The sequence below is a fragment of the Crinia signifera genome, chromosome 5, assembly GCF_055691185.1.
Source record: "Crinia signifera chromosome 5, ASM5569118v1, whole genome shotgun sequence".
Lineage (NCBI taxonomy): Eukaryota > Metazoa > Chordata > Amphibia > Anura > Myobatrachidae > Crinia > Crinia signifera.
In genome coordinates, this window is record NC_139221.1 from 113,148,989 (window position 1) to 113,159,495 (window position 10,507).

Below are 10,507 nucleotides of genomic sequence, written 5' to 3' on the forward strand. Positions count from 1 at the left end.
CCCGTGGTAGTAATTATTTCTGCTTGCCCTTTCCTGCGATAGGGTGCAAAAAATTAGAATTGCCCCCAAACAGTGAATAATTGTTATAGTTACCTGTTTTTTTTTTTAATACATAACATTTGTGAATCTGTGACTATGATTCATTATCAAAACTGTGTGGCCAGACTATCAATCACCACTATCTTAAAATGATCACAAAGTTGTGAACGAATACAAAATGAATATGTGTTTATTTATGTTCTTCTTCAGTTATCTTAGCTCAACCTCCTTCCTTGCTTTTTAATCAAGTTGCAGAGGCACTATTCTGGCTACGCATTGCTCATGTATATAAGCACATACATACTTTCACATACACATATATATGTGACAACGCCGTCCCCTTCATTCGCCGTTTTCACCTCGCTGGTTCTTTTCAGCAAGGTGGAAACGGCGAGTGGGGCCATCAAAACGGCAGGGCTTGCCACAAAATACAGCAGGCTCGTTACATTTGTGGCGAACCTCGCCATTTAAGGGAATCCTCGCCGCCCTCTGATGGTGAGGATTTGGCCAAAACTTAGACTATGGCGAGCAGCCGGCGAGGGGGTTTGACGGCAAGGATGGTTTGTTTTCAGTGATCCCTGCTGGAAAAAAAGCCATCCTTGCCATACAAACCAGCATTGAATACACCTCATAGTTGATTCTTAACAATAATTGTAAATGACAAATATTTTACTATTTTATTATCAATTTATACTGTAAACTCCTGTTTCTCGTATAGATAAAGAGGCTCATTTCATCTTCAGAAAACAGTTTTTAAAGAGACTTTTCTGTTTTTTAGAGACTGGGGCACTTTCATGCGTAAATGTCACAAAAGGAAGCATTTAAAAACAATCCATAAAAAGTAAACTGCTGCAAAGTCTCTTGTGTACACATGGACTACATTAGGAGGAAGTCACTTTGATGTACAGTAAATAGCATGTCTTGTAGCTCATTCCCATGCCTCCTATTTTCCATGGGATATTTCTAAACAGTATGTAAATCCCAGGTTTATGCTGATATATAAAATGGTAAATGGATGAGCAGTACTTCAAAAAAACATGTTTGTTCACAAATAAATACAGACCTAGTCAACCGCAAAAGTATAGAAGAGTTGGGGTTAGAATACATTTTTTTTTAACGCATGCTCCCAACCCTATTTCACAGCAACATCGCTGGGTTTCTCTAATGAAAAACATACTGGCAGGACCAGTTCAATTTAATTGACATATACAAATATACATAGGAATAGATTTAAATCATAATAGATATAACCAAATGTTAGGAGGTAATTCACTCATCCATAGTAATTGACTGCAGCTAACTGATCACTCCTGGAGGCTATGCAATTAGCCCCGAAAGACGGCACAATCAGGATTTCATGTCATGTCATTTTAATGCGGATGTGATCGCGAAAACACATGGATCCAAGAACCTATACGAGATCTTATTTTTTTCAACCGAATTGCTCTTAAAAAACACTGGACAAATTTTTTTTTTTACATATGAACAGCTAACATTGTTAATGTAAGAAGTGAGTAAGTAAAACAAGACATTTTTCCCCCCAGCTCACTGAATAGTATTAGTAACCAATCTTGAACACTACATGATAATAGAATTCAGAGATATTGGTTACATATACCTGCGCAGGTGTATGCTATGCCCCCAAGCCACGTCAAGGCTTCTCTGTATGTTGGGGGTCCCTAGAGCTATATCTAGGTGTAGGGTGTGGCACCCCAAAAACTATCATGAGCTAGGAGGCCCAGCGTGGCATGCCAGTGAGATACTAAGTGTTAATAATTAGTGATAGGAAGCCAAAGCTATACATAAGGAGAGAGAGAGAAAATATAAAATGGAATGTAATTAAAAGAAGAGAGAGATAGTGTTAGTGAGGGGAAAGTGTTAATAGAATGTAAGGGCATGCCGCACTAAAGCCACCCAGCCCAACCAGTCCAGGGGCACCTCACCCCACACCACTGTTACCCTAAATTGGGTCTACGATTAACTAGCAAGGAGCCACATGATAATGGCTCCTTACTTGGTATATCTGAACTAATGTAATGTAAGAAGTGAGTTAAATGTGCTCTTAGCATTTTCCCTCAGACTGTATTGTTGGGCACATGCACACAATAAAAGTACAGGCGATACAGAGTAATACTACACATATTGATGAGTGCACACCAGCACAGAAAATATAAAACGGGGTGTGTGTGTGTGTGTCTCTGTGTGTGTTCTCTCTTTCCTGTCAGGGGATCCCACAAGGGGGTATATTGAGTCATCTGCAGGGACTCCTGAGCAGATACAGCAAATCACAGTAATTACAGCAAAACCCTGTCCTAGTAAAGAAACTCCTTTATGGCACCCCTGGCAGAATCTGAAGAATCTAGGAGATTAGGAGAACAAGGCGGGACAGCAGGGGCATTATGGCTAAATCAGGATCCTCCTGTAGGATGCGGATAGGTAGGTAACTATGACACAATTATAGTGTTATATTACCAGTGCCGGCTTTCCCATTGGGCTTTATGGGCAGTTGCCCAAGTATTGTAGGGGCCCGCTCTGTGTTAGTATGGTGTGCTCTGTTGGAGTGGTGGGCTCTGCACCTGTCTCCTTGGCAACAGCAGCTGTATCAGCCCTGTAGGCTGATGTGTCCCTCTGTGCCCCGTCCCGGTTAGTGGGAGTTCCCCCTGTCCCTGCGTGCTGTCACCTGTAAGTGACAGCGCGCGCAGCAAATCTTCAGGCATGGCGCCTTGGTATGTACACACAGAGCAATATGATTGCTGGCAATATATTGCTCAGTGTTTCCTTTTCATCAGTGTTCAGAGATGAAGATGAGACACTGCTTGGGGAAGCCGAAGGGGGACACAGGGAGAGGTGTGGCCGCTGCCGACATGCTGCTCCACGGGGGGGGGGGATCCAGCGCTGTTTACCTGCTCCACGGGGGGAGCAGACGCCGTCAACCTGCTGCTCCACGGGAAGCCTCTGGTCGCAAGAGCATGGTCCTGCGAACAGCGACCATTGCAGTCGCCCCGACTGCACGGGGATATGGTCGACATACCATATCCCCAGCGATTCTTACTAGGATCGCACCGTGTGTACAGGGCTTTACTGTGAGAAGCCCGCGCTGTGCAGGACACTGACAATGTGCCTCAACAGTGTCTGTCAGCGCCGTCACAGAGAGTCAGCGCCATTAATTTGAGTGAGTAACAGCGCTCCCCCAGTGCCGGTGATTGTGCCTCTAGTGAGGAGTGCAGGACGCCGCTACCCCGCAGCGTGTCTCAGACCCCAGCAGCTATCCCCGCCACTGCTGGAGGGAGTGAGGCACAGTGGAAGGTGAGCGCCAATACACCAGCATAAAGTATGCAGGATGTAGGCTATAGTATGTACCTGACAAGCAGAGGGCTCAGGAGAAACGTTGGACCACGTCTCTACTCAGTGTAAACCTTATCATCAGCATTACTTAGGTCATTATGTGCCTTAAAAGTAATGGAATTGCAGCATGTATATCCTGGCCACACTGATTCTGACGTGGGTCATAAAATCTAGTGCGACTGAGAATAGTTGAGTTAAATAGTTGAATAAGAAACTAGAATCTGAAAAATGTCATGTTGATCCTCAGTGTATGGAAACTTAGGGTAATACTATGAGCAGCCAGAGACACTAATGTATAATGAGTGAAGCAGATGTACTAGATTCCTAGAATAGGAAATGGACATGCCAATTTGCCACATTTTCGTTCCATAATGAGAAACTGATATCTGCTGAGTGAGCTACATTGTGCTACTATAGTAAAGCACTACATTTCCCAACATCTGAAATGCCGCAGTATTATTAGGACACAGGTGCTTCTCCTTCTGTAACTCACCCATCCACATTTCAAAGTGACATCAACATCTATGAAATCACATTAAGGAATATTATATTCACTCCTACACACCCTATGAATAACATAATAACCCAAGGGCAATTTGGGGTTTCCACATATTTTCTGAACAGCAGATGTTTTTTTTTTTTCTTTTTAATGACGAAGGGAAACAAACAGTAGTTACAGTACAAAGTCATGGGAAAAGGAAAGTAAAGAAAGAACATCCTTTTTCCAAGTTTTAAATATCAGGATATCATTAGTCATCACAAACTAATTTGATAACTCTAATCTCTGGTGACAAATGACACATAACAGATTTTCCCTTTTCATTAGTTACTAAACAAAATCATTCCAGCATGACGAAGCCATGTGTGAAAAAGCAAGTAGACCCTATTGGTCATATATAATAGGGTCATAGTTCGTCAGAAGTTCCTGATGCCAGTTGACCTTGGATGTTTTTTTAAAGGGCAATCATAATCGGGACAGAAGCAAGTTGGTTTTTCCCTTGTAAATGACTGCCACTTTAAATAAATGTCGGGCAACTCTGGCAAATTCTGAACCTTAAATTGGCTATTCCAAAATATTGATGATTACCTTTTTCGTCCATTTAGCTTATTGTAGCTTTTAACCCTTTGAGTGCCAATGGTGCTGTGAGAGAGGCTCAAAATATCTAAACTATGCTAAAGATCATTGTATTTTTTTATGATACAGTTTCAGACAGGCTTCAGTTGTTGGCAGGATATCCTCATGATAATATGCGTGCATAAAGAAAATACAGTGAATGTAACAATTGCAAGATGTCCATCACATATTGCTGTTATAAAACAGTTGGTAGAGGTTCCTGTATAATCACTGACTTGATGCTGTGGATTCTGTCACAAAACCCCACTTTGATGTTGTCTGTGCAGAGGACATATTTCCAGAATTCTTGTGTTTCTTTCAGATGCAAATTTCCAAACAGATGCCATGTTAGAATGTTTTGTATGAATAGAGGCTTTCTCCTGGCTACCTTTTCTTGAAAGCCATGATTGTTTAGTATTTTTCCTATGACAGAGTCTGAACTTTATATATGCCTAGGCCCGTAGATCCATAGATGAAGCTTTGGGGTTTTTTGCAATTTCTCAGAGCACCATACAGTCTGATTTCTGTGTGTGCTTGATGGGATACCCATGCAGAGAAGATTGGCAAATGCTTTCAGTGTTTTCCATTTGTAAATAAAATGATGGAAATATTTTATAGTTTATAAACTATTCCCAAGCTGCAACAACTGCTTCGCAGATATGCGATTTTGGCCAATATCACCCCAATCCGACAGATCGGGCTAAAAAATTGGGTGAAAAGTGGCCAAAATGCCTGCATTTAACATCTGATGCGGCATAGCCGGGGTCCGGAGATTGAACCTGCTGCACATAAGATAAATCAGAATTGCAGTAATCAGTTGATAAATCACATCCCATTTCCCTTCCCCCAGAAGCTCCCCGGGAGTCCTTCCGTACTATTCTTACATGCAATAAATCGCATTTAAAATTGTACATCAAGTGCCAGATCGGACGGAAGGACTCACGGGGAGCTGCCGGGGGGAGATCAAGGGAATTTGGATGTGACTTGTGCCTCTGACAAGTCACATCATTACACATGACTATTCTCCTTGGCAGAAAGTTAATGAAATTCTAAATGCTCCAATCTGCCAAAAAATCTGGAAAGGGAAGAAAGAAAGGATAGGAATATAATCAATGAATAATTCTGCTGAATCACCAAGTAATAAATTTTTTAAGCAGTGGAAATTGTACCTACTCTCAATGGGCACACAGAGAAATATATAAAGTAAAAATGATAACTTTGCTTTTAGATGTGTGGGTTTAGTCTGTTCTGGAAGGCAGGGGCTGGATTGAAGTGGAAGCATAGAGGCTTGATGTGATCAATCTGGTCAATGAGAAAAAATGACCAAAGGTGTGGACCAGATGCATGTAAGTTCTAGTTAGGATAGGTATGCATCTCTACAGAGTTGACAAATTATACTGGAGGCAGAAGAGTAACCCGCAAGGTTAAGATGAGGGTCTGAATTATGATGAAGGCACTGGCAATCAGCTGGAACTGAGGGAGACACTTGGAATCGGCTGGGACCAATTAAAACCATTGATGTATGGAAGTGTAGATGCCCATGATCAGTAATAACCGATCATGATGGCCGATGATGCTTAGGATGGGTGAAAACAGGTTCAGATGTCACTGTTCAATATCGATTGTGATTGATGGCGGTTATTGATGTATGAGACATGATGGTGATAGACAATATAAGTGATAACCGATGGTCATGTTCAAAGTCACTAGAAACAGATGGTAGTATACAGCATCGATGAGAACTGGTGGTCATGGTTAATATTGATGGGAACTGATGGTATAGTATATATATTGGCTGGAAATAATGGAGCCAGGTGGCAAAGCAAGATGGAGGATTTGCACCAGAGTCACTGGAAAAGAGAGTTTCCCTCAGAAGCTTTACAAGTAGCTTGCAGCTAGGCTGAAGACAACTTTACACTGACGATTTGGGAGTGGTTTGCCAGCTCCCTTTACAGGTGCCAGTGCCAGATGATAGGCTATAGTGATCAGCTGACAAGCAAGCAGACACTGGATTGTTTGTAAAGCAATCAGGTGACAGAATTCAAGATAGCTTTGCACATGTTTGGATTTTGGGGGGAACCCTGGCATGGTGCTGGTAATCCAAAAGACTGTATTGATGGAGGAGAAGTGGAGTGATGAGGGGAGCTAAGTCTGGTTACCGGCTTGAACCGGAGAAGTGTGCTGTACAGAGGTAAAATGGATAGTCCTCAGTGATCGCTGAGTAGGAAGACAGAGCGCAAATCTCCGATGGAGGAGAAGTGGAGTGATGCGGGGAGCTGAGTCTGGTTACCGATTGAACCGGAGAAGTGTGCTGTACAGAGGTAAAATGGATAGTCCTCAGTGATCGCTGAGTACGAAGACAGAGCGCAAATCTCCGATGGAGGAGAAGTGGAGTGATGCGGGGAGCTGAGTCTGGTTACCGCTTGAACCGGAGAAGTGTGCTGTACAGAGGTAAAATGGATAGTCCTCAGTGATCCCTGAGTAGGAAGACAGAGCGCCAATCTGTGAGCTCCACACAAACCGCGTGAGCGACTTCTGAATGCGGACCGCAGCGCGATCCTGGAAAAACATCTCAGTGATAAATATTTAGTTCCTAATTTCCTAATTCCTAATTCCAAATAACTTTTGTGTTTTTGGAAATAATACATCATATTCACCAAAATATAAAAGCAACATAAAAATGTTATGTAACTTTAACTAAACAAAAACTGATCAAAACTAAATGCTTATGAGCAATACATTGTCACTGTGAAACAGGTGAATCATTAGTTCTTGTACTGCTGGTCTAAATGACTAACACAATAAGTTATTATTGAAAACGTATTTAGCATTGTGACATAGCCAACACACACCTGCAAGGGACTAACCACAATCATTACAAATGCATTGATGAGACACATCAAACAGTATATTACAAACTAGAAAAGACCTGTCATTTGAAAGTATGACACTAACTGTTATAAGAGAGAAATAGTGTGAGGCTCAGAAAAGTAGGACAGAAATACAGGAAACACTGTATGCTCCTGTGAGGAGGTGGTACAGGTGCAAAATACAAAATGATGACAATGAAGACTGGCCAATCCATTGAGGTTCCAGCCTCATCGCACCCCCCTCAATCATCTTTTAAAGCTTGTGTTAATATGTGAGTGTAATTTTTTTCATCTCACCCTTCCCCAGCCCAACCCCACAATAATAACAACACATATGCGTACATGTTTGACTGTGGCATTTATAGCTGATTTAGGGCCAGATGTATCAAGCTTCAAAACGAGATTAAATGGAAAGTGAAAAACAGCCAGCCAATCAGCTGCTATGTTACAGGCCGAGTTTAAAAAAAAATGACAGGTTGCTGATTGGATGGTTGTTTATCACTCTCCACTTTATCACTTTTATGAAGCTTGATCTGGCCATTAAAGAGAACAAAAAATAGTCTATTTCTCTTTCTTAAGAACTTTCAGCTAAAATCTTAGATTAGACTGGGTATAATCCTGGGGGCGAGTATACACTTACTGATAGGCCACTAGATTTGTCAATCCCTGCCATGCAGCTAAGCGGGCATTTGAGCAAAGGTGTATGTGGACAAGTCTGTATCTATTTAGAATTTCTCTTTGATGACTGGGGGTAAATTTACTAATGCTTCTAAATATGAAAATAAATTATATTGCCCATAGCAACCAATCATATCTGTCTATTATTTCTCTGTTGCATCCTACAAAATTATAGACAGAATCTGATAGGTTGCTATGGGCAACACCACCTCTTTTATTTTTGTAAGCTTTAGTACATTTACCCCTATGAGGATGCATTAGCAGCCTTAACCCACACGCTTTCATATTAAGCATGTGCGCATCTCCTCCCAACTCAAACTTTGTGGGACAAGCTTTTTATTGGAGGGAACGTCCAGCCTGACTTTTACATTAATAGTTATGGGAAAACATTTCCTATCCATGCACTAAGGCAATAAGCAGAGGTCAGATATAGGAGTTAATAGAGGGAAAATGTGAGAATGAATAAATAATAAATAGGATGATTAGGGACCTCTGCTTGTGCTGCTGCTGCTGCTGCTTGCAGTGTTCTGGCTTTTCCCAGGAACTGCTGTTGGGATTACCTCACTCACAGGGAGAATACATACACAGTAGCATCTATTCCCCCAATGTGCAGCAGCATGTTTTCTCCCCAGGCGCAGGAGATAATTTCCCAGCAATCATCTCATTTTGTCACATCTATAGTCAGTATCAAGTTATGACCACACATTTCTCAGCATGCTTTCTAAGCATGAGCCAACCCCTCCATGCACACTATTCTCCTATATGGGGAGGAAGCATCTTACATTACAGCCATTTGTGTAAAATAGGTTGCCACTATGAACACACATAATAGTCAGTAGCCTCTATACTCCATGAAAGTGTCGCTATAGAAACAACACGTAATATTACATGTGAGTGGTGTAAGAGATGCAGACATTCATTGCAGGTCCGCTACAGCACATCAGACATGTTATGCAATACGGTCCCTGCAGCAGCCGGACTGTATCCACGCAGCATCCATAGGTAACAGGCATGTACTGTGCTGTGCCACCAGCCTGATGATCTGATGCCCGGCACAAACCCGCAACTGTTGCCTATGGGAGCTGACAGATCTGACAACATCTGTATAGGGGAGAGCAGGCTGCTTACCTTGGAATATAAATCCCCGTCCTGGAGAAGTAGCAGCTTCTCCTCCCTGTAGTGCAGGCAGAGGAGCCCCCGGGCTCTAATGAGCTGCTACTAATAATACATGGCTTCAGTCACACAGAGAATTCCCCTCTCTGCTACCTTTCCACGCACAAGTCTCCCAGTCCCAGCCGCTGCCGCTGCTGCTGCCTGAGATAATCTCCTCCCTCTATTCAGAGCAAGTTGCCATTATCTTAATGGCACGTCACAGCTTGTACTGTATGCAGCAGCAGCATTATGAGAGAGGGAGAGGGAGCTGCATGTAATGGTACAGGAAGCCTGTATGTACACTGCACTTCCTACTTCCCATCTGGGATCCTCTATTCCGCTGCTGCAGGTGATTACATCAACTCCCAGCGCAGCTGTTTTGGCATTCCATATAGTCACAAATACCATATAAAGACAGTTATTAGTACTGAAGGTTGTCACTGAAAGCTGTGCACTAGAATTACAATGCATGGAACATCCTGCTATATGATGCAGTAGTTTGATGTTGAAAAATGTCACCCCATAATTAAATGATTATAAACATACACAATATTAAAATAAACCATATTAAATATTAAAGGTACACCACAGATAATTTGGCACCCTTGGTTCTGTCACTGTCCCATAATAAATAAATAAAATTGTCCGTTTTGCTTGATTATCGGTGATACCTAGTTGCCTCCCCTCCAGCATTCTGCAGGAGACTCCTTGAAATAGCAGCAATTTCCCTCTCTCCCTGATTAGTCTAGCAATCTCCCTCATTTCACTAAACCCACATTACACTGCGGTTAAATTTTTTGGGGAAGACAAAAAATAAAGACATATGAGAAATATACTTTCAAATAGAATCATCAATACCATTTCCCTGCATTGGTTATTATAATGCACAATAATCCCTATGGCTACATGCATATTAAATAAGGTTTCCCGTACAGTAGATCTTACTAACTGCTTTGGGGCTCATCTGCATTTGGATGTAAGTCATTTTATGACACACCTCTTAGATGTAGTGGTGCACATCCGTGCTTCTAGGTGCCACCTTCGAGGGCCTGACTAAGGGCCCCCCAATTCTGGTGCCTCCTTTACAATGTCCGTGAAAACCTTTCTCAGAGCTATGTAAGTATGGTTAAATTTCATTTGGATATTGTTGCATAGGCATCACATTTATTATCACGTATAAGGGGGCAAAGGGCCTCCTTGGCAGGGGGCACTGACATCGTGGGCCCTGCACCTTATCTGACTCTGGTTTATATATGGAGCTTGATGCGCCTTTTGGGTGGTGCATGACAGTCACCCTCAATGGGGTGCT

General features: G+C 42.2%; 1 protein-coding gene across 2 annotated transcripts in view; it reads right to left on the reverse strand.

Moving 5' to 3' along the window:
• The window catches only part of RNF144B (ring finger protein 144B), a 73,733-nt gene extending 64,253 nt beyond the window's left edge, over window positions 1-9,480 (reverse strand). The window contains exon 1 of one of the 2 annotated variants that reach the window (XM_083187854.1): window positions 2,512-2,613. The gene's annotated coding sequence lies outside the window, so the exon portion shown is untranslated. Of the gene's footprint in view, window positions 1-2,511; window positions 2,614-9,174 lie in introns of those variants that run through there. The other variant, XM_083187853.1, reaches the window with a different exon arrangement.
• Between the last annotated feature and the right edge of the window lie 1,027 nt (window positions 9,481-10,507).